Source organism: Cryptomeria japonica, chromosome 3, assembly GCF_030272615.1.
Source record: "Cryptomeria japonica chromosome 3, Sugi_1.0, whole genome shotgun sequence".
Lineage (NCBI taxonomy): Eukaryota > Viridiplantae > Streptophyta > Pinopsida > Cupressales > Cupressaceae > Cryptomeria > Cryptomeria japonica.
The window spans coordinates 622,840,402-622,866,095 of NC_081407.1; the positions used below are offsets into that span (position 1 = coordinate 622,840,402).

The 25,694-nt window shown below is 38.1% G+C and overlaps 1 pseudogene; it reads right to left on the reverse strand.

Moving 5' to 3' along the window:
* Positions 1 to 15,717: 15,717 nt before the first annotated feature.
* Positions 15,718 to 25,166, reverse strand: LOC131874287 (uncharacterized; annotated as a pseudogene).
* Positions 25,167 to 25,694: the final 528 nt, after the last annotated feature.

Here is a 25,694-nt window from a genome sequence, read left to right on the forward strand (position 1 = left end):
CCTATTCCCAACCGACCATGAGAGTGTGTAAGTATGGACTTTGTGGTTGGTTTGCCAAAAACCAAATCAGGTTTTGATAGCATCTATGTTGTGGTGGATAGGTTTAGTAAGATGGCTCATTTTATCTCGTGCAAGGTCACTCAATGATGCCAACCACATTGCTCACTTCTTTTTCAAAGAGGTCATTAGGATTCATGGTTTACCTATTAACATTGTGTTAGATAGGGATGCAAAGTTTATTGGTCATTTTTGGAAGACCTTGTGGCAAAGATTAGGCACTAATTTGTATTTCAGTTCAGCCTATCATCCCCAAATGGATGGTCAAACTGAGGTGGTCAATGGAACACTTGGGAATCTACTTAGATGCCTAACAAAAGAGTGTGGTCAAGCTTGGGATCAGATCATCCATCAAGCATAATTTGCTTACAATGATAGTGTGAATAGGTCCACCGGTAAAAGCCCTTTTGAGGTGGTGTATGGAATTCATCCTAGAGGAGTTTTGGAGCTTAGAGATGTGGGAAAGATGGGACAGCAGAGTGGAAATGCCTTAGACATGGCCCAATCAATGCAAGAGGTCCGTGAGCAGGTTAGGACAACCCTATTGGATACTACTCAAAAGATCAAAGACAAAGTCGATGAGAAAAGGAAAGATATCCAATTTGTTGTTGGTGACATGGTGTTGGTTCATTTGAACAAGGAAAGGCTTCAGGAAGGTGTCCCTAGTAAGCTTCAGATGAGGAGGATAGGTCCTTGCAAAGTTTAGGCCAAGTATGGCAACAATGCATACAAGGTAGACTTACCGGTGATATGACTTTGTCACCCATTTTCAATGTGGAAGATTTGGTGCAGTATAAGGGCACACTTCCAATAGAAGTTAGTAGAGTTTCATAGGTCTCTCAAGCACTTTCAGACCCGCCCTTACCAGCTCCACCCATTCCCCAAGCCGAGAAGGTGTTAGATTCTAGAATTTTGAAGAAAACAAGGCATACCACTTACATGAAGCACTTGGTCAAGTGGAAACACCTTCCAACAATAGAGGCTACTTGGATACATGAGTTAGACTTCTCTAAGCATGGATTTCCTTTTTCTTTTTTGCCTCAAGGAGTCACTTGACTTCTTTCCTTTGGGGGAGTATGGTGCAGGAGCACCTAGTTTTGAGTACCTAGTTTCTTCATTTTTGTATGTTTGTTCATAGGTTGGTTTGGAGTGGTGAATAAGAGTCTTCTCTTAGGTCTTAATATGGTTTTTTAATGCTTTGGTAGGTTGAAATTCCTTAGGACAATGCATTTTCTCAATTTTGGCTTATAAGCCTAAACTGGCAAAATTTTGCATTTTGATGAAAAATGCCTTGAATAGCCTTGTTTGGCATTGGTAAATGTCAATGTTATGGTTTTTAGTCATCTTAGATGGTTTAGAGGAGAAAATTAAGCATGTAAGGTAAAAATGCACTTTTTGGCAAAAGTTGTCAAAGTTGTTTGACAACTTTTTGCAACGTTGAGCAACTTTTTGCATTTTTGAGCAAAGGGTTGGTTAGGGAACCGATGGAGAGTTAATTAGGACACAAATGGCATATAAAATCCCTAAGAATGGATGTAAGCAGGTTTTTGAATTCCTAGAGTTGATTGGAATATACTTTGTGACCATTTTTGGAGTTTTACATTGCAACTTTTCAAGAATTAGAGCAGCAATCCACACTAAATGGATTGATTGCATTACTATACTTTGTTTGATGATTTATACATGTTCTTGTAGTGCGCAGGAATAAATTTGATTAGTTTATTTTCAGGTTTGAATTGAGTTTTCAATTTTGTAAGCTCTCGGCCTGAGTAAGGGTTTGAGAGGCCCAGACATGGTTCCAGCTTGAAGTCCTTTGAGTTATCCTCAATAACCCTTGGGAATCAAGTCGTGGAACCTTTATATAGTGTAAATAGATTTTATTTCCTTTTAGATTTGGAGGTCATTGAAAGGCCAATGAGCATCATTTCCTAGGTGAGCTTAGTCATAGCCCGGTTAGGAAATGAATGAGATTATGCAAGTGTTTGCAGGAATAAGCAGGGTTGGAGTTGCAAAGTGTTTGGGATGAACAAGTGATGTGTGGTAGAACATTTGTGTGAATTTGGAGATGTGGCAAATCAAGGAAGACACCTAACCCTTGGAAAAAGACCCAAACAAGCCGAAAACCACCTAAAACAAGCATTTCTCGGGTTTCGTACTTGTACAGTTAGTTTGGGATTCCTAAATTCAAAAGTTGAAAAGTACTTCCAAAAGGGTATCTTGATCAGCAAAGAGTTTGTGTGAGTCTTTGGAGAATTTGGGAGAAAATCCACAAAAACCGGTTAGGTAGGGCTAATTGGGGCTCTAGGGCTACTAGGCCTAGAAAATAGGAAAAGGAAGGAGCGATGCGGAAAAGAATGAAAACCTCACTCAAAACCAATTGATTGACCTTGAAAAACATCTCAAATACCTAATACAACCTCTGCAAGCACTTCTTAGGAGTTTTAGAGTGTAAGGTTGGATTTACCCTTGTGAATCTCAACCAAGCTTGAGCAACCAGTGAGCACATCTGGATTGGGAGCACTCCTAGAGATATTAGGTGTCTAAATTGATTAGAAGATAATATGAACAAAGCATGAAGCCTACTAGGATAACATCTGACTACCCTTAAACAAGGAATTAGCTCTCTTTGAGTATCCTCCCCATCAATCGGTTCGAGTTGCACACATATCATCACAGTTTATAGTATATATTCACGCCGAATCTAAATGCTAGGCAGAGGAGGTGGATGGAATTCCTATGCAAGTATGAATTCAAGGTGAAATAGATTTAGGGGAAAGACAATGTGGTTGTAGATGCCCTTAGTCATCTATGGCATGAGATTTTTATAGTATCTCTTGGAGTGGATTTGAGAGGACAGATAGTTGTAACACTCCCTGCAAATATTTGGTATTAGGACATTAGTTCTAAGCTTGAGTCTGGTAGAGATTTGGAGGGTAGATTCGTAGGTTATTCCTTTGATTCTGATGGTCTTTTGTGGAATATGGGATGTATTTATGTTCCTTCTACCGAAGGTCTTCATGTTTTGATCCTATCTGAGTCACATTGAGCACCATATTCTTCTCATCTTGGTGTTAAGAAGATGTATGCAGATCTTTGATAGTTGTACTTTTAATCAAGTATGAAGAGAGATATAGTGGATTTTGTGGCATGGTGTTTAGATTGTCAAAGGGTGAAGGCGGAACATCAACACCCAACAGGTCTTTTGCATCAGCATCTTGTTCTAGAGTGGAAGTGGGATATTATTTTTATGGACTTCATTGTGGGCACGGGGGCTTCACTTAGTGAACCTGGGTCATAGCACGTGAATTCATGGCATACTAAAGAATCCCTCTTTTTTTTAAAAACATTTCCCTAAACTCCTTTTTTGTCACCTCCTCTCAATACAGATCCTAAATTAAAAGCCCCCTATTTTCACCAAATATATATTTTTTCATAGCTAGAATTAAAAACCCCCCTATTTTCATCGATAGGCAATATATTGCACCCTCATTTTTGGGATATTAAACCCCCCAATATGAATGCACACAATATAATATTGCTTAGCCAGTGAAGCCCTCGTGATTGTGGGATTACCTAAGTCCTTACATCATCATGATGCTATCATGGTCACCCTGGATAGGTTGACCAAAGTTGCACATTTCTCGCATGTCCGATATTCTTACAATGCACCATCAGTGGCCAACATTTTCATGAAAGATATTGTTAGGCTTCATGGCATCCCACGAAAGATCATTTCTGATAGAGACCCCATATTCACTTCATCCTTGTGGAAATCTCTTTAGTGGGCATTAGGGACTCAGCTAAACTTCAATTCAGCCTATCCTTCGGAGACTGACAGATAGATGAAGAGAGCCAATTAGAGGACATGCTTCAAATGTACATTATAGACCAACAATTCTATTGGGAGGACTACCTATACTTGGTGGGATTCTCTTATAACAATGGATACCACAGTTTCATCAGTATGGATCCCTTTCAGGCATTATATGGTTGTCCTTGTCAGACTCCCTTGAGTTGCGACTGACTGGAGGACAGGGTGCATTTGGGTCCAGATATGCTTCGAGATATGGAGCAATAGGTAGAGAGAATCTAAGAGAATTTAGTGGTGGCATAGGATCGGCAAAAGAAGTACCCCAGTGTGCATAGGGTGGATCATCAGTTCTTTGTCGGTGATCAGGTCTTCCTGCATGTACGTTAGTGGAAGAGTCCAATCCATTACAGAAAGGGCTCTAAGATTGCACCACGTCTTGTTGGTTCATTTGAGGTTTTAGAGAGGATTGGTCTAGTCACCTATCGACTTTCTCTGTCGCCTCGTCTCTCACACATTCATGATGTTTTGCATGTTTTAGTTCTTTGTCTATATCACCTTGATATTTCTCACATTATTGATTTTATTTCTCTGCAGGTTGAGCATAGGCAGCTAGCTCTCAAGCCCGTGGGCATTCTGGAGCACAGGCATCGAGTTCTCAGAGGTAGAGATATTGAGCAGGTCAGGGTCCATTGGGACCCTAATGATGAATCTTTAGCTACTAAGGAGGAGGCATCTTGTATGCATGAGCTCTATCCTTTTCTCTTTGTATGCTTCCAGGAGTAAGCCTGATACTAGGGGAGGAGGATGTAGTGCCAACTCTCTTTTAGGCTTTCCAATTTTTATGGTCTTGTGTGGCTTAGACCCTATTTGGTGTTGATTGATTTTGACACTTGATATGATGCACTTTATGTCTCATGGATTTATATTTGGTATTCATGTTTTATTCTTATGGATCGTTGGATGATGATTTACATGACGATGACTATGATGTGTTTATATAATATTAGCTATGCTTAGTTAGTCAAATGATTATTGAGATGGATTATATATGTGTTGTTATGATTTCATCGTTATTTTTATGGATGTTTATTTGACCTGACATACACTATTTTCTCTTTGATGTTCTTCGGTGAAAGGGAAAAGCATCACACTACTCTTTACGAGTAAGTTGTGTCACTTCCATTTCCTTTTCATGGTATGATATTATATGGATTAAATATATATACTCGACAGTTTGTTTATGAAGCTGTAGGTAGCGAGCATCGAATCCACTTGAATCTTCAGGTTTGAGCATGCTCTTTGACCCAATGGTAATGTTGAAACTGGAGTTATCAATCAGACCCTTGACGTGACAATCGTTCCTACGGGAATGAGATTCTTGTCAGGTAGCCCTACGGTTGTCCGGTCATGTCCTGTGAGTCTTTGTGTTTCGTTGGTTCTCAAATTTTCATCCTTGAGTGTACTTTTTGTTGGCAATTGACACTCTATTGGTTGGTTTCACTATGTTTTCATTCATGGCAACATGATTTTGGGTTCCAGCTTCATATGGTGTACCAACAGGCACTTCACAGATTCTACACCAGCACCGGCAGGTCAGAAAGATTTCTTTGGTCACCGACAATGTAGGCTAACATGGTATAGTAAAGGTTATCAATATTGGAGGCCAACTTATCTTGGATCCGGCATCGACAACTTTTTTTAATGTTTGTTCATTTATGTTATATGGCCGACACTTAATCTGATATTGTATATATCTTTGTAAGCCGACATAAGGCATAAATTTGTATAGGGTATATAGGGAAGATTGATTAGATAATTTTGATATAGATGAAGGATAGGAATGTGGTGATGGATGTGTGAATGTAATTATTCAGAGAGACTATGTATGTGAGGAATTTAATGTAAGGGTTATTCCAGTAAAGGGATTTAGGGTTTCAACCGAAACATACAGAGCTTAAACCAGAACTATATTCTGGCATAGAAGATGTTATCTTAATAGTTCACACTTCTCTAGATTGTTGTCTGAAATTTTATGTAGTCAGAGAGGCTTCTATTGTGATTGAGCAGTGTGCTCTAGGTTACAAGCCTTCCTGCAAGTGCAGGCCCATCATATATTGTAATATCTCTTCATATGGCCAGTGAATTGATATTGTGGGTCACAAATCCCACCGTGGTTTTTCCTCGTTGAGGTTTTCCATGTATAAATTTGTGTGTTATGATTCTCATTTATGTGTTTGGCTTATTGATTGCTTTACTTCTTTCAATTCTGTTTATATCGGTATACCAGTTGGTGCATGAATGTTTTGCGAAGGCGAAAATCTACTATTCTGATATAACATTGATTCACCCCCCTCTCAGTGTTATTGGTTTCCAACAATTGGTATCAGAGCCTTGTGCCTCAGAGGAAGTTTAACAGCTTGAGGAAGATCGTGAAACCGAAATCATTGAAAAGGGCTTTAGAGATGCAGCTTGAGATGGCACTTGAAGATTATGATGTTGAAAGATTGAAGAACTTAAAGCTACAAGATTATTTGAATTCTGCTAAGGAATTCATTCTTGTCCTACAAGAGAGGCTATCATTTGTTCAAGCTAGGAGGAAAGAAATTTTGTAAAATCGGGATGATGAAGAGAAAAATGCACTTAAGGAGCAATGTTAGAAATTGAGTCAGGAGAACATGGTTATGAAGAATGAAATGCAAGCTATAACTATGAGAATGTCTAAGGAGATTGAGGACAGAAAGAAAATATTGTTGTATCCTTGAAGAACAAACTTGAAGAATGTGGTAGGTTGGTTCATGAAAATGATATTGTAGTCACATAAATCTGTCCCTTTTATTTAAATAAATATTTGCTATTTATTTAATTAAAAATCTACTAGCCATCAGTTAATTAAATTAATATTTAATTAATTCATCTTCAAACATTCTCCTACTAATTAAATAAATTATTCAATTTATTTTAATTAATTCATTAAACCAAAATTCACAATCAATGAAATGAATAAATCCTATTTATTTCATTTATTCCTCTTTCCTCTTTTAAATAAATTAAATAAAATATTTATTTAAATCATTTATTCCCCCCACTTGCATTTTCCTACAAATACAAGTTGCAACCACAAGTTGAAATAAATTAATTTTATTTTAATTAAAATCCTATTTTCTCTCACCCACCAAATCCACTTGCAATCCTAAACCCCATTCTAAACTCTTCTAACCCCTTCCTAATTAACCTAATCCATCCCCTAATTATTGTCACATTCCTAAGCAACTTGGAGTCACTTCTCAAAGACTTCAAAGTCTTTGAAAAACATTTAATGCTTTGTGTGTTCAACAATTTAACCTCTAAAAGTCTTCTAAACCACTTATGACTCTTACATGACCATTTATGGTTAACCCCTAACTCAACCCTCATGTGACTCATGTGTCTCCTCAAGCATTTATTGCTTTGACCATGGTTATCCCTTTTACCCTTGCACAAGAGTTTATCCATTGGATAAAAACTTTATTCTTTGAATAAAGAATTTATTCACTCAACCTAGCCTTGACCTTGACTCCCAAGTTAACCTTCAGGTCATATCAAGCATTTAATGTTTAGTCCCTCTCCTCTCAACCTATCTCATATTGACACTTGTCATCCTGGGATTGGGTTGAAAGTCCTCACATGGATTGAATATCATTCAATCCTGACCCTTGTTGAGATTACTCAATCTGAACCATCCATTGCTCCATTTTTCCTATAAATAGAGAGCCCATTTCTTCATAATCCAGATCCTGAAAACTTGTATGCATTTAATCTATAGTGAATTTTAGAGAGATAATTTAACATAAATCACATATATTGTCATTTTGGACTAAAATAAATCTTAGTTCATTTCATAATATGTCTAATTAGTTTGTTTTACACTTGCATAGTTAAAACATTTCAATCTTGAACCTCCATAAGCATCCATAGTGCAAAAAGTTGTTGAGAGCTACACTAATTTGGAACTTGGAGAGGAGAGGAACAAAGGAGAAGGAGCTAAGAGCATGTTGAAAAGAATTTGGAGATACCTTGTTGTATTTACTTCCATAGTTAAATATTTTATCATGTTTTTAGTGTCTTTTTTGATATGCTTGCTTAGATTAGTTTTTGGTTGATTAACACTAACGTTTGTCTTTGTTTCTTGTGTGTTATATGACTACAGGCTTTAATCTAACACTTGTCTATTTTGCAGAGCATCATTTGGTGAACCCAACGTGAATCGAACAAACAACAACATTTTTTTTTACCAAACTAACTTTTTGACTATTTAGCTTGACACACAGGTCGCGCTTTGGCACTTTTGCTCGCGCTGTAGCATTATTGCAATTTGATATTTTAGCGCTATTGTAGTTGCAATAGGGCTATTGTTTCAAATTTAGCGCCATTGTCCGTGTATTAGCACTTTTGAGCCTTAACTAACGCTTTTGTCCATATTGTAGCGCACTTGTTTTATTGTTTAAATTTTTTAGTTGGGTGCGTTTGTCTATCTTTTAGCGCGTTTGTGTTAAGTAGCGCTTCTGTTTTCACACAGAGTAGCACTATTGTAACAGAACGTTGTAAAAAATTCCATTTAATCGATAAAATAAATTTTCTTAGGCTTGTGGAAGCCCCCCATTTGGTCGGATTTTACTAACCTTTCGCTTCATGTGCAGGTTTTAAAACTAACCCTGTTTTGTTATTTAAAAATAAAAAACACTTCTTTTGGTGCTCTAAAAATCACAAAACAAATTTACTTTCATTGCAAGTTAGGGATACACTCTATTTTGGTGCTTAAAATAAAACAAGACACATTTTATTTCTTGCATCAAACTAAAATTCACAATCAACACTTCATTTTTGTGCAAGTTAAAAGGAATCCCAAATTTGTCAAAGTTGTTCTCAAAATGATTTACTTCATGCATATGTGTTTCAATTTCAGTTGACCAGGATTTTCAATTCCTAGTTACTCAAACATATTGCCTTTGAAGTTAAAAAGAACATCATGGTTGTTGGAGCAACATCTCCAAATAGATAGAACATCGTTGCAATGACCAGTTAAAAAGAACAAGTGTATTTTGTGCTTGGCACACTTGTGCAAAAGAGTTGGTCGAGTGGTCCTACTTATAACACACACTATCCTCTCCCTTGGCTTTTGTGGTCCTAGGTGCAAGAGAAAAGTGTTAGTAATACTAAAGTTTTATCTTTTTAAGAGAGGCTTGCCAAGAGACACATCACTCTTGAGAATGACCTCACACGGTAAATCTTTCGAGTCGCTATAGAAATCAAGTAAGAGCGAAAGTTGTAGCCTTGGGTATAGTTGTTCCTACAGTGTAACTTGCCAAAATGACAAATGGGCCCCACCACAAGTTACAAGGCTCTTAAGTGAGTCACTACATAATGAACTTATGTCCAAAAATATCAAAAATTATTAAACACCTTTAAGTAGTAGCCCAACCACTCTATTGATTGAGGATATTTGTGATAAATTCAGTGCAAGAGCATAGATGGTTTTGCTCCCAAGATACTCACCATACATATTTCCTTGAGTAGAAACATAGCTTTTTGAAAAGTCACTTGTGGCTTGATGGAAGTGGTGATTCCCCCATCATAGGGATCATCTATTTGTCATGCTCGCACAAGACTTAGTATATCATATCCTTACCTGCCATGGCGGGATTCATAAAGTATGTAGTACCAAAGTTGAAGAAATATCAAGATGTGGGCTGAAATTATCGCAACTGGCCATTTGACCTTAAGGATAAAAAGTGTTTGAAGTGTTTTCGTTTTTGAGTCAAGACCGGTGCAAATTGAGCCCACTTTAGGCTTTGGAAACACCTAAAATACATTTGAAGGAAAGGATCATTAAAAGTTCAAAAGATTGGGTTAATCTAGACCCATACTTACTCGTGCCTTTTGAGGCAACATTCTTGTGTTTGTTTGCTTGCTTTGTTTTCTTGTCAAGAAACATCATAAAACCAAAATCCAAAACAAGTATTCATCCAACATCAACATTTAAAAAAAAAAAAGATCAAAAAAACAAAGAGCAATAATCAAAGTATCAAACTATATGACCATTCTTCACATCTTGAGAAAGAAGAATCTTCATCAAATCATCAACTTGAAGAAAAGACCATTGAGCTCAAAGGCTCTTATCAAAAGGAGGAAATTCTTCTATCTTAATAGACAAATCTTTGTCTCTCATGGAACCTTCTTACGTCATATGCGTCTTTACCTTCAAGGGAAATCAATCGAATTTCATCCAGAATCATTAAACCGCAGAGCTTTTACTCAATATAGAGTTTTGAGTTATCATCAAAATAAGGGAGGCAAGATCAATCCTGCCTTCTTTCTAGATATTTGTATCACATATAACTCGGCTAGGGAAGAACCAACAACCCCTGAACAAGAAGAGGAAGAGTTTATTCCTTTTGTAACACAAAGTTTCTATTGAAGTTAAACATCCCATCCATTATCATATCCATATCTCATCAAATCCACTTCCAACTCTCAAAACATCAAGAGGTTTTTGTCCTAAGTTCTATTTCGATATTGCTTGAATCAAACACAACACATCACTTTTAGAGTGTCTCTATATCTAGGATAAACTCATCCTAAGAGACATTTCTATGTAGGTTAAAACTAGTCTATGAGTGCATCCTCTCACTACTAGGTAGTTGAGTCTATAATACATCTCAGATTTCTCTAAACCTTATCACATCAAGCTTTGTCAATCCAACACAATAAGCAATTCAAGAAATAACTTTGGCACCATTTACCTTTCATGCTAGAGATTCGTATGCAAAACATTTCACCAAACATCAATCTTTCATTTCATCACCATCTCATCATCATTTTCATTAAACTTCAAACTTGTAAACAAAATGGCTCATACCAGATCCAGGTCTAGACAACAAAAAATTGAAGAGGAAGAGGAGGAAAATCTTAATGAATTCCAAGAAGCCCTTGGAGGAAACGCAAATGATGAAAATCCAAGTACTCCTACTCCTGCAGCAATACAAAGGGCACAACACAACCCTCTCTTTAATAGACTTTTTGACAAAATACTCAGGAGCAATGTTGATGCTCACTTTTTAAGACTTTCTCAAGAGGGGCCTAAACTAGCCTCTGACTTTGACATTGCACGACTAAGACAAGCATCAAAATGCCAAAGTTGTAATGAGGATGAAAGAGGTAGAGAGCACATCAGATATAACCCTCCTCAAGGTAATCCTCCTCCTCCTCCAAATGAAATAGACATGTTGCGGCAACAAGTCAAAAATCTCGCCCAACAACTTCATAGTGGTGTAAGAACTAATCAATTTTCACTCAATGACATTTGTCCCTATCCCTTTGATAGGAATCTTCATATGCCACCTTTTCCGCGATCGTGGGTTTGAAACACCCAAGTTTGAAAAGTACCGAGGAAAAGCAGATCCTCATGATCATGTTAGAGAATTCCATTCAGCTTTCCTCGAAGTGGCATACGAGGATACTTACCTAATGCAACTTTTCCCCAAAGCTTGGGAGGAACAACCACATCATGGTTTTCCCAATTACCAGGTGGCATTAGGACATTTGAAGAACTCATCCAGAAATTCCTGGCACATTACTCACACAACATTGAACATGATATCACAATCTCTGATCTATGTAACACTAAACAAAAACCAGGTGATCTATTTTCAGTCTTTTTGCAACGATGGCATCAAATGTCTAGCAGACGTTCTCTTCAGCTACATGAACAAGAACTAGTGGAAATATTTATTTCCAACTTAAATGACAAAATGGAATTTCACCTAGACGTAAAAGACATAGATTCTTTCAATGACATGATCACTAAAGGTCTAAAATGTGAGCGGGCTCTCATCAAAAAAGGGCTTATCAAAATATATAATGAACCAAAGGATGTCCCTCACCCGTGCTTCAATAGTGAAAAGCCTAACTTCTGGAACAAAAACAAAAACATCATCAATGATGAGGTTGTGGATGCAAGAACTATCAAAAGTGCACAACCTGTGGTATGATTTGTAGGACAGAATCCCCCACCCAAGACTAACATAGTTGTTCCTCCAAATCAAGGCCACAACACATCTCAAGAGGAACCCAGACAACGTAAACAAAATTTTAAACCTAAACGAACATACACTCCCTTAGGGGAACCCATCAAAACAGTGTTACGTTAGTTGGTTTCTCAAAATCTGGTGACCTTACCCAAAACATCAAATTATGAACCTCAAGTCAAACCTTCATGGTGGAGAGATACTGAACATTGCGATTTCCATCAAGGGAAAGGGCATAAGACAAGCAATTGTCACAGATTGAAAGATCTTATTCAGGATCTTATTGACCAAGGTGAAATCGAAATTGAAGGACATGACCCAAAGACAACAAACAATGATCATCTCATGTTTAAAAATCCACTTCCATCACATGATCAAAGGGGTCCTTCCACTTCAAGGAGAAACATAGATACAACCAATTACAAGCAAGCCGCATATAATTACACTGTGAATCACCTATATGATGTCAGTGAACAAATTGCAACTATTACCATCAAAAATCCGAGCTCCACTTCCAATGTTGTTACACATCATGGCAAGATTACCATAAAAGAAGCTCCACAAGGTAGCCCATCTATCCCAAAGAAGTATAGCCTTGTGGAACAGTTAGACAAAACACCCGCACTGATATCTATCTTAGAGCTATTGTGCCTATCCCCATCCCATAAAACAATCTTGGATCAAGCTCTCCAAGAGGGGTCAGTCCCTGCAAACCTAAATATAGATCAGTTCCAAGCTATGGTTGGAAACCTAAGATCATCACCTTGTCTCACTTTCTTTGAAAGTGACAACTCATCCTTCCAGCAACCTCACAACGCCTCACTACACATTGAAGGGTTTATCAACCAACATAGGATCAAGCGATTCTTGATTGATAATGGAGCAAGCCTGAATATCTGTACATTGCAATTAGTCATAGCTTTGGGATATGCAATTGAATCAGTGGATCCCTGCAAGAAGATAACAATCAAAGCCTATGATGATGCAGAGTGTTCATCCAAAGGAGTTGTGGTGCTACCAATCCAAGTGGGCCCTTTGGTGAAACACATCATCTGTCAAGTTTTGTACCTTCCTCTGCCAGACAATTTATTATTAGGAAGACCTTGGATACACGCCATGCAAGCCATTCCATCCACCTACCATCAATGTATCAAGTTCCCGCATAATGGTGTAGAAATTACAATCTCGGGCGATGCAAACCCCTTTGCATATTGTCATAATATAAGTCATCAACTAGAGATTACCGTTCCCAACAATAGAGAAGCCATCTCATCCACATCATACGTAAGTCCAGCCTCTCTTTCCAGTTCAAACACCACTATACCCAAGCAAGGGAATCTCAAGATGAAAATAGCAGAGGAAGGTCCTGGGGAATACAATCTTAGCCAACTCTTTTGTGTTGGACAAATGCCCACTTCTCCCAGAACTCATGGTAAACCTTGACGATTATTTCAACAACCACTAATCAAGTCAGCATGTACTTTGACATCGTTCATCCTTGGAAAGAGTCAAGAAGAAGAGACTAGAGATGATGACTTAGCGGAATGGATCTATAAAGATCCCATCACCACCGATATTCCGCAATATAAGCTTCCCACATATCAGTATGGCAAAGGCCTTCTCATTATGCAAAGAATGGGTTATGATGGTCAAAGTGCTCTAGGACCTTGCAAGCAAGGACAACATGAACCATTGTAGCTGGAATTTAAGCCCAAAGATAACATTGGCCTAGGCTTTCAAAAAGAGATTCTTCCTAAGCTCAGATTCAAAGGGAAACCTAGCAAACCACTATACCAGCCTATTACAAAGAGGTCACCTTTGATTATAAAAGCAGCATTGAGCACCATAGAAACTACCCCATTGAGGCTAAAAATCCTAGCAAAACCATCTACGACACCAATCATCCCACCAATCAAACCAGCAATCTCGTCAGTAGCAACAATAACATCAATAGCACCATTAGCAACAACTGTACCAGCACCCACAGCAGTATCAACACCACCGGCAATTCCAGCAGAAACAACAAAGTCAACACTACCGATACTCCCCATATCGGATTCGTTGATCCCCATAATCCTTCTGTTAAGGCTCAAATTTGCACCCTACTAAACTACAAGTTTAGTAATTTGGCCTAACATGGGATTCACTTCTGCATGTGGGCAATGCGCAAATTGAAATGAAACCTCCGGTTCCTAGGCCGGTTCCTATTGGATAAATCGCCTATTTGCTCTTCTAACAACTGAAAACTTGGTAGGAAAAGGGAAGAGAAAAGGAAACAATAAAAATAAACTAAGTAACTAGGTGATTCACCGAACTTTGAGGGAAACTAAAATGATAATGACAGGTCTCTTATTGCAAAAATTTCTATTTTAGTGGGTAACACTTCTGTTCTATATAGGCCTGCATAAATGTTTCACAGAAAGGTCCTAGACTGAGCAATCAAGGAAAATATATATTCACATGAAAGCTCCATGTTCTTGTGGACACAAACTGCAACCTGCAAACAAAATACACTTCTGCAACCAGGCTCTTGATGAGACAAAATAACAAGGAATAATACAATTCACTGGTTACCTCTATCAATCATACTATGAACACAAAGATACAGAAAGAAAAGAAGGCTTGAAAAAGAAACTTAATAAAACCTTGCTCCAAAAGATGCTGTCATCATATATTCAGTCTCCAAGATTGAGTTACAGAAATTATACAAGAAAATATGCTAAGGACAAAATGTTGTCACAAGAGCCTTCTCTGCATAATCAGAACTAACTCCAAAAATAGTGTCTTTTTGCACTAAGTACAAAAAACCCCAACTGATTTGGGTCGGATGCAAGAAAAATGCCTCAAAAAGAGGAGTCTAGAAGACACCAAAAAGGGCTATAAACCTAGAAAAGTCTTCCTTAATAAATAATCAACCCAAAAGAGCACTAGAAACAGCCTCAAAATCACTTAACCAAGTAATAAAAGCTCCCCAAAATGGTGGAAAAGTCCAACTTCGACCCTTTACCTAAAAATGCTCCAACCTCCCTAGATTTGCTTCATTTGGTTTCAAACAACCTCATGTTCCTATAAAGACGCTCTTGTCTCCAAAAATATCTTAACTCCTTTTGAATGCTTCCCAAGTGGTTATGAGTGATCCTATATACTCTCCTTGTGTCTCCCAACTGAAAAGACTTCTTCAATGAAAGCCTTATCTCTCCTGAATTAACTCCTCCTTCAAAACTAAGTCAAAAGACTTAGTCTCCTTCTTGCATATGAGTATACCTTTTACATTTCGAATAATAATATTTAATTACAATTTATAATTGCATTGTAATTAAATACATTTTACAAATAAATACCAGTCTTGGACAAAAAATAAAAAACAAAAATATAATAAAAGTAAGACATATTTGATATATTAATAAACATTTATTTATCAAATATGTTTGATTTTTATCATATTGAATAAAATAAAGTCCAGCGGACTTGAGGGAGAATATAAAATATGGCAAAGGGTTTTATAACCCTAAAAATATCTCACTCCCATCGCATTTTCCTCATTTTTTGCAAAATGAAAACCATTTGAAAGGTTCTCGAGGGTTTGGTGCCGCCATGGATGAAGGTTCTGGGTTTTCAATGGGCTTCTTTCTAAATGCAAATCTTTTCTCTACAGGTATGCCCGCACCACATTTACCAGGAAACTGACTGTGTTCGTTTTTCACATCTTGCATACACTGCATTTTGCATATATTTTTACCAGAAAGATAACGCGCTGTGTTTGTTTTTTACATTCTGCAAACTCATCTACCAGAAAAGTAATGTGCTGTGTCTGGTTTTTAACATTTTGCACACATTTTTTTTTTTTTGCATAAATTTTGCCACTATAGTAGTTGTTGAGTGCACATAGATCTCATCCATGTCTAGATGACCATCAATTAATGATCCCAATGACATTGCAGCAACCTGAGCAACTTTAACATCTAGTCCCTATCCAAGTTCACATCCTGAATGATAAATGCTAATACTACAATCTGGATGAACATTCACCAAACAGATCATTTGCTGCGCCTCTCAGAAGGCATTGAACTTTACAGGTACCAAACGTATTCCTCTTTTCACCCATTGGTTCTGATCATTGAAAGTCTTCACGTCTTTGGTGCGGTTTTCATAATTGCTTGATGCCTTCACAGTACCAAAAACTAATTTTGCATTACAGTATATGAGTTCTTGACCAGAAAGTGCCATGTCTCCTTTAGTATACATATTGAGTTCCCGGACAATATCAGGCAGAAATCCTAGTGCATGTGCTATGTGCTCCATCACTGTTTCAATCATGACTGCTGTCTCAACAAATACCGGTCCTCTCATGTAGGTACATGCAGGCAAGTTAGTCTTGGCTATTTTTCCTTCAATTCTCCAGTTGGCAATGTTATATACCCCATCAATAAATAGTGGGATTGAACTCAAATCTGGATACTCAAAATCAAAGTGGGCTCCCCGGTTATTGAACACTTCCATCTGCATTGCTGAAATTTTTCCATTTTTTTGAGAAGCAACTTTAACATCTGCACAAGTATGGACTTCGACCACCAACAAGCTGCATATTTGTATTTAGATCAAACAAGAGACGAACAGGTTTTTGAAGTTTATCAGCAGCCATTGCACATGCCATTGCGACTGGGGGCGTTCTATTTAACTTGGCACCATAAGCACCTCCAACACGTGCTACATTTACATTTACTTTGTGTTGCGGCCTGTTCAAGGCTACTGCAACACATTGTTGAACCTGTGAAGGGTTCTGAGTTGATGAGTAAACAGTCATACAACCCTCCTCACCAGGTATACATAAGGACCTTTGTGTTTCCAAATGAAAATGGTATTGATGACCTATACTAACCTCTCCTTCAACAATGACTTCGTCAGATCTAAATGAAGAAGCTACATTTCCTCTCTGAAATTCAAGAGCTCTGTTATCAAAGAATGAGTTGGACTTTATAGCATCTTCAATTGTGAGTATAGGCTTCACTACATCGGTATAAATAACATGTACAAGCTTTGAAGCTGCGTCTGCAATGGACTTTGTTTTTGCTACAATTAATCCCACAGCTTGGCCATAGTAGTGAACCCGTTTAGATGCAAAAACTAGTTCATAATCAATAACAAGATTACAATATCCATCTGCAGCTATTGTATCAGCAGAGAGAAACGCAACAGCTCCTTTCTTTGAAAGGGCTTCCGAAGGGTCTATCTCCTTGATAGTTCCATTTGCTATTGTTGAAAGAACAAAAACTGCATGTAACCCATCTCCAAGTTTTAAATATCTAAGTACTCTACTTCCCCTGTGACCTGTGCTTGAGCTGATAATTTTGGGAGTGGTTGTGACACTGGATACTCTGATGGGTCCCCATCGAGTCCCCACCCGTACCCTTTCCACTGGGATCACCAGTCTGGGCAATGAAGTCCTTTTGCACTGAATGGAAAAGACAATTGTTGTAGTACTTGATTTTATATATTAGATTGTGTTTTATCCTTATTGAATTTCTGACTTTGGCACATGCTGGGATTGATCTTATGTAGAAATAAAGTTCGAGCACGGGCTCGTGACACTCATTCCTGTAATCGTTAATTCTGATTTCATTCAGCTCACTGTTTGAACATGCATTTAAGATTCAAATACTCTTTTTCTTTACCAACTTGCTGCATTGGATTGTTTATCTTCACGATGTGGTATTGATCCTTTTTTAAATACTGTAAGGTTTCACATTGAAATAATATGTCCCTTAAATGCTTCAATTGGTTTCTTCATCATTCCACTTGATATTTTGAGATTAGTTACTCTAAAGGGTATGTCGGGCTCATACCCGAAGGGAGCCTCGGTCAGGGGCACATGCCAATTAGAGTAACTAATTATCTGCACATGAAACAAACACATTAGCATAAACATTTCTTTTTTCTGAAGCAGTGATTTGTCTTTATCTTTCCCGCCCTTTCAAAATAGAAATATGATAGGCTATAATAAATGATATGTCGTAGGATAATCTTTCATTGCTTAGATCGGTTGGATCTAACACCTCTTCTTTTTTTTTGTGCAGGAAAGTAGGAGTTTTCAAAGTCTGAAGATCGAGAGAACATTCACAAGAGCAACGGGGCAGCCAATAACCAGTCAAAGCAACCCAAGGCAATGACTGGTTATCCTCACACTCATTTTTTAATTCTATCCCTTTTTGTTTTGGATATGTAGGAAAGATAAGAATGCTAAGCTCACGGCTTGTGTGAGGTTTTAAGAAACTCAGTGTATATAAATATGCTTCAGATGCATGAACTCAATTTGTAATCTATCATTGTTCAATACAAATGAAAATATCCTCTTTTCCCTCTTTTTTCAACACTGCGATGTATCTTTATGTAAATGCAATCATTCGATAAATATGCATCCTCTGGCTAAAATTACATGGGCAATGAAATTTTAGATAACACCTTCCTGCAACACCAATCATTTCACCTCCAAAGGTACATCAACCGATCACACCTGCAGTGTTTAACTCAAAGGACATCCATGTATGGTATAGTAATCAGATACTGGAAAGCAACTCAGAGACTGACTCACATGAATGGGAATTTGATTCCATCCAGCTTAATACTTCAAATGAGGAAGACACATCACTACCTCCACCCCGCAAAGACATCCCTGTAAATGGAGAATCACAAATAAAGACTTCTTGGGTTCCTAAGCTAGAAACATCTTCCACAGACCCTATGTCACATCCTACGCCTGATTCTGACAGGGAGAGTACCATCAACAACCTTCACCACAACTTCTTAACCCTCGCTGACACATATAATGAACTTAACCTAATCTATGAGGTAATGCCCATTATCCATCATGAACTCATCGAATGGAACCAACCTAATCCCCCATGTCTTGACCTTTTCCAAAATGATGAGGCGATCATTGACTTTTTGGAATTACGGGATAACATACCAAGCGGGGATCACAAAGTTGGATTCACCATTGAACTTAATAGCATAACGTACTTTGGGGTGGATGCCAAACCTTTCAGCTGCAAAAATATAAAAATAAAACATGGATCTTCCAGTGAAAGCCACACTGTGGCACTGTTTGATCCCACAAAAGTAAAAAGAAAGAGCGTATCCAACAGTGAAAACCTCTCTGAGGTGCCTAAGGATGAAAGATTTGACATCCTCCCTTCTAGTACACAGTAGGAACGATCAACAATTCTCATTGGAGAGATAAAAGAATACAATGTGGGGACTCCTAAAACACCTCACCACATACATCTGACATCTCTTTTAACTCCAGAGGAACAGCCTAAGTTTGTAGAGTTCTTCCAAAAGCGTCAGATGAACTTCGCATAATCATATGCAGACATGCCTGGTCTTGATCCTAATTTAGTCATGCATCACCTCACCGTCACAGAAGGAGCCAAACCTGTCAAGCAGAAGATTCACAAGATGCATCCTCAGATTGTAGTACTAGTCAAAGCAGAACTTAAGAAACTCCTAGATGTTGGTTTTATTAGACCAATTGATAATGCAGATTGGATATCCAATATTGTGCCTGTCAGCAAACCAAATGGGGGCATTTGTATTTGTACTGACTTCAGAGATCTGAACAAGGCATGTCCTAAAGATGACTTCCCCCTACCAAACATCGACATAATAGTGGACCTAACAACAGGCCATGCCATGCTTTCACTCATGGATGGCTTTTCAGGATACAATTAGATAAAGATCGCACCAGAGGATCAACATAAGATGACCTTCACATGTCCATGGGGAACATACTACTGGAATGTAATGCCTTTTGGTCTAAAGAATGCAGGAGCGACCTATCAAAGAGCAATGACCACCATTTTTCATGACATGATGCATACCATAATGGAAGATTATGTTGATGACTTACTGGCAAAATCACTAACAAGAGAAGTTTATCTAAACATATTAGAGAAAATATTTGACAGACTGGAACAATATCATGTTTGACTCAACCCAAAGAAATGTGTCTTTGGAGTAACCTCAGGGAAGCTTCTAGGATACATTGTCTCAAGCAAAGGCATTGAGATCGACCCAACAAAGGTCAAAGAAATCATGGACATGCCAACATCAAGGAACATCAGTCAACTAAGGACATTGCAAGGACATCTTCAATCCATCTGAAGATTCATTGCACAACTGCCAAATAAGTGTCACCCATCTACACACCTGTTACACAAGAACATCCGCTTTCAATGGGATGCTAGATGTCAGCAAGCATTCCAGATGCTTAAGGACCATCTCATGAATACACCATTGTTGATTCCACCAGATCCAAGTATGCCTTTATTACTCTATATCTCAGCAACAAATACAACATTAGGAGTGCTACTGGCATAACATAATGCAGAAGGGAAAGAGTGTGATGTTTACTACATCTCTCGCACACTGGTCGGCTACAAACTCAATTACACACCTATTGAATGGGCTTGCCTAGCAATAATCTTGGTAGCTACTAAACTAAGGCATTGTCTATTGACACATAAAGTATAGCTAATTGCAAAGATTGATCCACTCAAATACTTACTCAGCAAAGCAGCACTGACAGGTCGCTTGACCAAATGGGTGATGATTCTAAGTGAATTTGACATCGAGTATGTGGATCGTAAGGCTATCAAGGGTCAAGTTATTGCAGATCAGTTGGTCGATGCTCCCCTCGAGATATTCATGATCACAGCAACACAACCATGGAAACTATACTTTGATGGTTCATACACTAGGCATGGCTCAAGGGCAGGCATTCTGTTTATCACACCTCAAGGTGACAACATCCCGAAATCTTACAGGCTCACATTTCCATGCATCAACAACATGGCTAAATATGAGGCCTTGATCATAGGACTCGGGCTAGTCATACAATGGAAGTTACAAGAACTACAAGTATATGGCGACTCCCAACTGGTCATTCGACAAGCAACAAATGAATATCAGACCAAGGATGACAAACTCATGCCGTACAAACAAATGGTGGACAAATTAAAAATACCATTCACTACTATCACCTTTGAGCAGATACCAAGAGATTAGAATCGAGTTGTTGACTCTATGGCTACCATTACATCTCTCCTAGATCTTCCACAGAATTCAACAGGCTACGAGTTCTTGGTCGAATAGCTTTGGATTCCTGCTTATGATATCCCCGAATCTGAGATGATATGTCACCTTATCGGTTCTGAATCCCCATGGTACGGTGAGTTCTACACCTACCTCTACGATCACACCCTCCCTCCTAACCAATCAAATAACCAATGTAAAACCTTCATTCGCCAAACCGCCCGATATACCATTATTGCTGAAACCCTATACCGATGCAGTCTTGATGGTACTCTCCTTTGATGTCTGGAGAAAGATGAGATAACAAAGGCCTTGGAAGAGGTACATGAAGGAATTCGTGGAACTCATGCAAGTGGTCCGTCACTAGCTAAGAAACTCCTGCGCACTGGATACTATTGGCCATCTATGGAAAAAGACTCCTATTACTTTGTCAGAAAGTGCAAGAAATGCCAAGTTCATGGAGACCTGATACATGCACCAGCACAGGAATTCCAACCAATCACAACACCATGGCCTTTTTGCCAATGGGGCCTTGACCTTGTCGGTAAAATCCATCCATCTTCATCCAACGACCACAAGTTCATCATTACCACCACCAAATACTTCACAAAGTGGATTGAAGTTGTTCCACTTACTCAAGTTACGAGCAAGCAGATCGCCTCATTCATCCTTAATTACATCATCTACCGGTATGGTGTACCCATGTCTATCATCACAGATAACAGACTTCCTTTCAAAAATCAAGATGTCCGTGAGCTCTGTGATAAGTTTCACATTCAACACCGCTTTTCCACTCCCTATTACCCACAAGGCAATGGTCAGGCCGAAGCATCAAACAAGAACATATTAAGAATCCTCAAGAAGACAGTCAATGATGTCGATCGTGATTGGCACATTCAATTGAATCCAGCACTATGGGCGTATCGAACTAGCATTCAAACCCCTACAGGTGCAACTCCCTACTCACTGGTCTATAGTGCAGAAGCTTTTTTACCTATTGAGGTCGAGATACCATCTCTACAGGTTTCCTTACATGATTCCATAGATGATGAAGCATACAAAATATCCCGTCTCCAAGATTTAGAGCTACTTGATGAGGAATGACAAGGTGCATACAATCACCTCAAGGCCTATCAGCAGCGCATGAGCAAAAGCTACAATCACCAAGTTAGACCTCCTACATTTGAGGTAGGTGATCTTGTTCTTTGAGAGAATCCTCATAACCAACCAAACAGAGAACATCAAGGAAAGTTTGAATCAAACTGGCTAGGTCTATATGTTATCACTGTTGTATTTGGGTCTGGGGCATATTAGTTGGCTACTTCAGAAGGAGAACCGCTAGCAGATCCAATCAACAGCATGCACCTTAAACGGTTTTATACATAAGCTATACAGAGCATCAAGCTCCCATACATATCGGAAACAAAAGAAAATATAAAAACATCAAAATAATAAAGAAAACAATCATACATCCAAACGGTGAGCAAACCACTCCGGTGGCACCTTGGGTAAATGCGATGGTGAAAACCTGGCAAACAAGCGCCACTCATAAAGGCTATGGCTCCATTGTCTTTCATATTTGTTGTGATCACATTCAATACATTCACTCATCCATCAGTCCAAAACCATGGCTTATTATTGATCTACAATCAAGGATAGTACTTCATGCATCTTACATCCCGCTTTTTCATAGTCATATCTAAACTGGGGGCAATGCCCTTAATCTAGTTGATGGAAGTGGATTCTACATTATTTTGTGATTCATTGAGTTCTTCATTCAAAACTGTCTCTCCAAAAATCCAAAAACATTGAAAAACACTCACAAAATCCAAAAACATTTTGAAAACATCAAAATCACTCAAATACATGGCAAACACCTTGTTCATACGCATCCAGGCAGATACCAAACAAATATTGTGAAAGACTCCAACGATGACCACTTATCTGATCAACCAAACAATCAACATCAATTCACCCACTATCTTAAAACAAGGATGCATCCTTCCTTACCAAAACAAAGACAAGATGACATTTTATTTGACAAGAAAATTTTGTTTAAGCTATCAAATACTTGGTTGATTTGTAGGTTATTCATTCATTTATATATCTCAGGTTCCTGCACCATTGTTTGTGTATCTTCTGCGAATTATTTCGATGAAGTATTGGGGCATGTACTAATGATGTCTACGTGGGAAGTTCACTAAGCTACCTGATCTTATGTGAAATATAGTCATGGATCACTACGGCTTGCTGACTATAGCGTATACCTTGACCATATGAGCATGAACCATTGTTGAGGGTCCATATTCTTTATTCTTTATTCTTTATTCTTTATTCTTTATTCTTTGTTCTTTATTCTTTATTCTTTATATATGTTGTTTTCTTACAGGTACCATGTTCCATCCTTGGTTCCTACTACCTCATCCAAAATGGCTTATCTCTGATTATGGTATGAACTTGTCTTGGGATATGATTGGCAAAAGATCAAGGAGGATGTTCCAAGTCATGCATGAAAGAAGATAATCCTTGTCTGTTCCGCAAGCAATACTCAGGTCAACTTGATCCATTATATCAAGTTGCTTGTATTAACTTGCTATATCAAAATTCATGTAAGAACTACTCAGGTCATCTTGAATCATTATGTCAAGTTGCTTGTATTTTTCTTACAACATTTTCAAAGCTCAATGATGAAAATAAAGCACTATGGATTGTCATTTCATCTCATCTGTTTATATAGCATTCTGTTGCATATCATTCATCCATTCACTCATTCATTATTCATATACATAGTTTTATGTGCAAGTGTGAACAAAGTTAATATGAGCAGTTATGTGAAAATTGAGTTGGTCTTGGATACAATCACAACAAAGTACTCTGATACATCATCAGTGCATCATGCAAAGTCTAAACAACCTTGCATTCATCTATCATGATCATATCATCATCATTACATTTAAATGCATTTGCATTGAGTGCATTTCATATCATTTAGTTGCATAAAATTACATATAGTTCATTATCATTTATTGACCTTAATCTTATTATATCATTTCATCATTGCATAAATCATGACACTTTGATTCATTTATATGATAAAATTGTCCTTGTTTGCATTTACTATCATTAACCATTACTATGCATTCATTTAATATCATTTACCAATCATCATTTATCATCATTTATCGTTGCATGCATCTATTTATCTATCCATTAGTTAAGTGAATTCATTTTTTCATTTAGTTTATTTTTATACTCGTTCAATGCATTTCATTTAGGATTCATTACAAACATGCATTCATTATACTTTTTAATTGCATTAAGGTGCAGTTATTCATGAGTTGCATTATCAGTGCATTGTCATTTCACTTCATCATATTTTTTGACATTTAGAATCATAATAAAACCATTTGTTTCCACATTGGTTCATACATTATCCATATGCATTCATTCAGAAATCATCATTTATACATTTGTTTATCCATATTTAACTCATCTAACAAACATCTAGATGCATCAAATCATTCATTTTTGCACATTATATCGTAAACATCATTACACATCATTATCTCATTATCTCATCAAAACATAAAAAACCAAAGTACCATCATAATCATCATTTTATTATGCATACATAATCATCATGGCATTACATACATAAGGCATTACATCATCAACACATCATGCACACATACATAAACCTACATATACATATTAGCATCACATTCATAAAAACATACATAATAAGACATCATGTAAAAATAAAACATCATAAAAACATGCATATAGGAATCATCTCATAAACACATACATATAGCAAGTACAACTAGCCACCTGAGCATAAAATTGTAAAATCATCATCTTGCATAAGCATCCATACATGTCATCAAAATACATATCAGCACAAAATATGGGATCTCCTCATATATATCATATCATATCGCCACAAATATACATGTATCAGAGTACAATGATGTCCAAAATATCGGCTACCAAAGAGCCATCCAAGATACAATCCACAATGATAAAATACATGCATACAAAATGCTCTCTCAGATGCCACTCTGACAAGATGCTGCACCATCATCACCACCTGCTCCCCCAATAGCCCCTGCACCACCTAATCTATCTCTCCATGGAGGACCCATCACACCACCTGCTCTGATCTCGCCCGCCGCATCTGTGAAGAGCCAAGTACTCGCTAACTAGCTGGCACCGCCTGCTCATATAAACCCCGCCAATAATCTATCTCCTCTTGTGCTCGTCGCATCTCCCTCATCGCATCCCCAGTAGGACCCTGTGCTCCTACTCCTGCTCCCACCCGTACTCTCTCCTACAACACTGCAAATCTCTCCACGACCTCATCCCTCTCCCGCAGCACCACAATTAGCTCTCACTCTTAGGCAAACAATTGAACATCTTTAGCTACTACCTCTACCTCCAAATCCTCTACGCGAGTTTGCAAATATCCTATCATATGATCCCGCAGATCTCCACCTGTAGCTCCCTCCCCCATATCCATAGGTGCCTCCCCAGTGGCTCCCTCTCTAGTGGCTCCCTCCTCTGTATCCATAGGTGCCTGTCCCTCACCTGCATCCTTGCAACCTAATCTCATGCCTCCCCGCATCCAAGGTCCCTGAGATAGCCGTAATGGCTGCCCACCTCTCCCTCTCCAC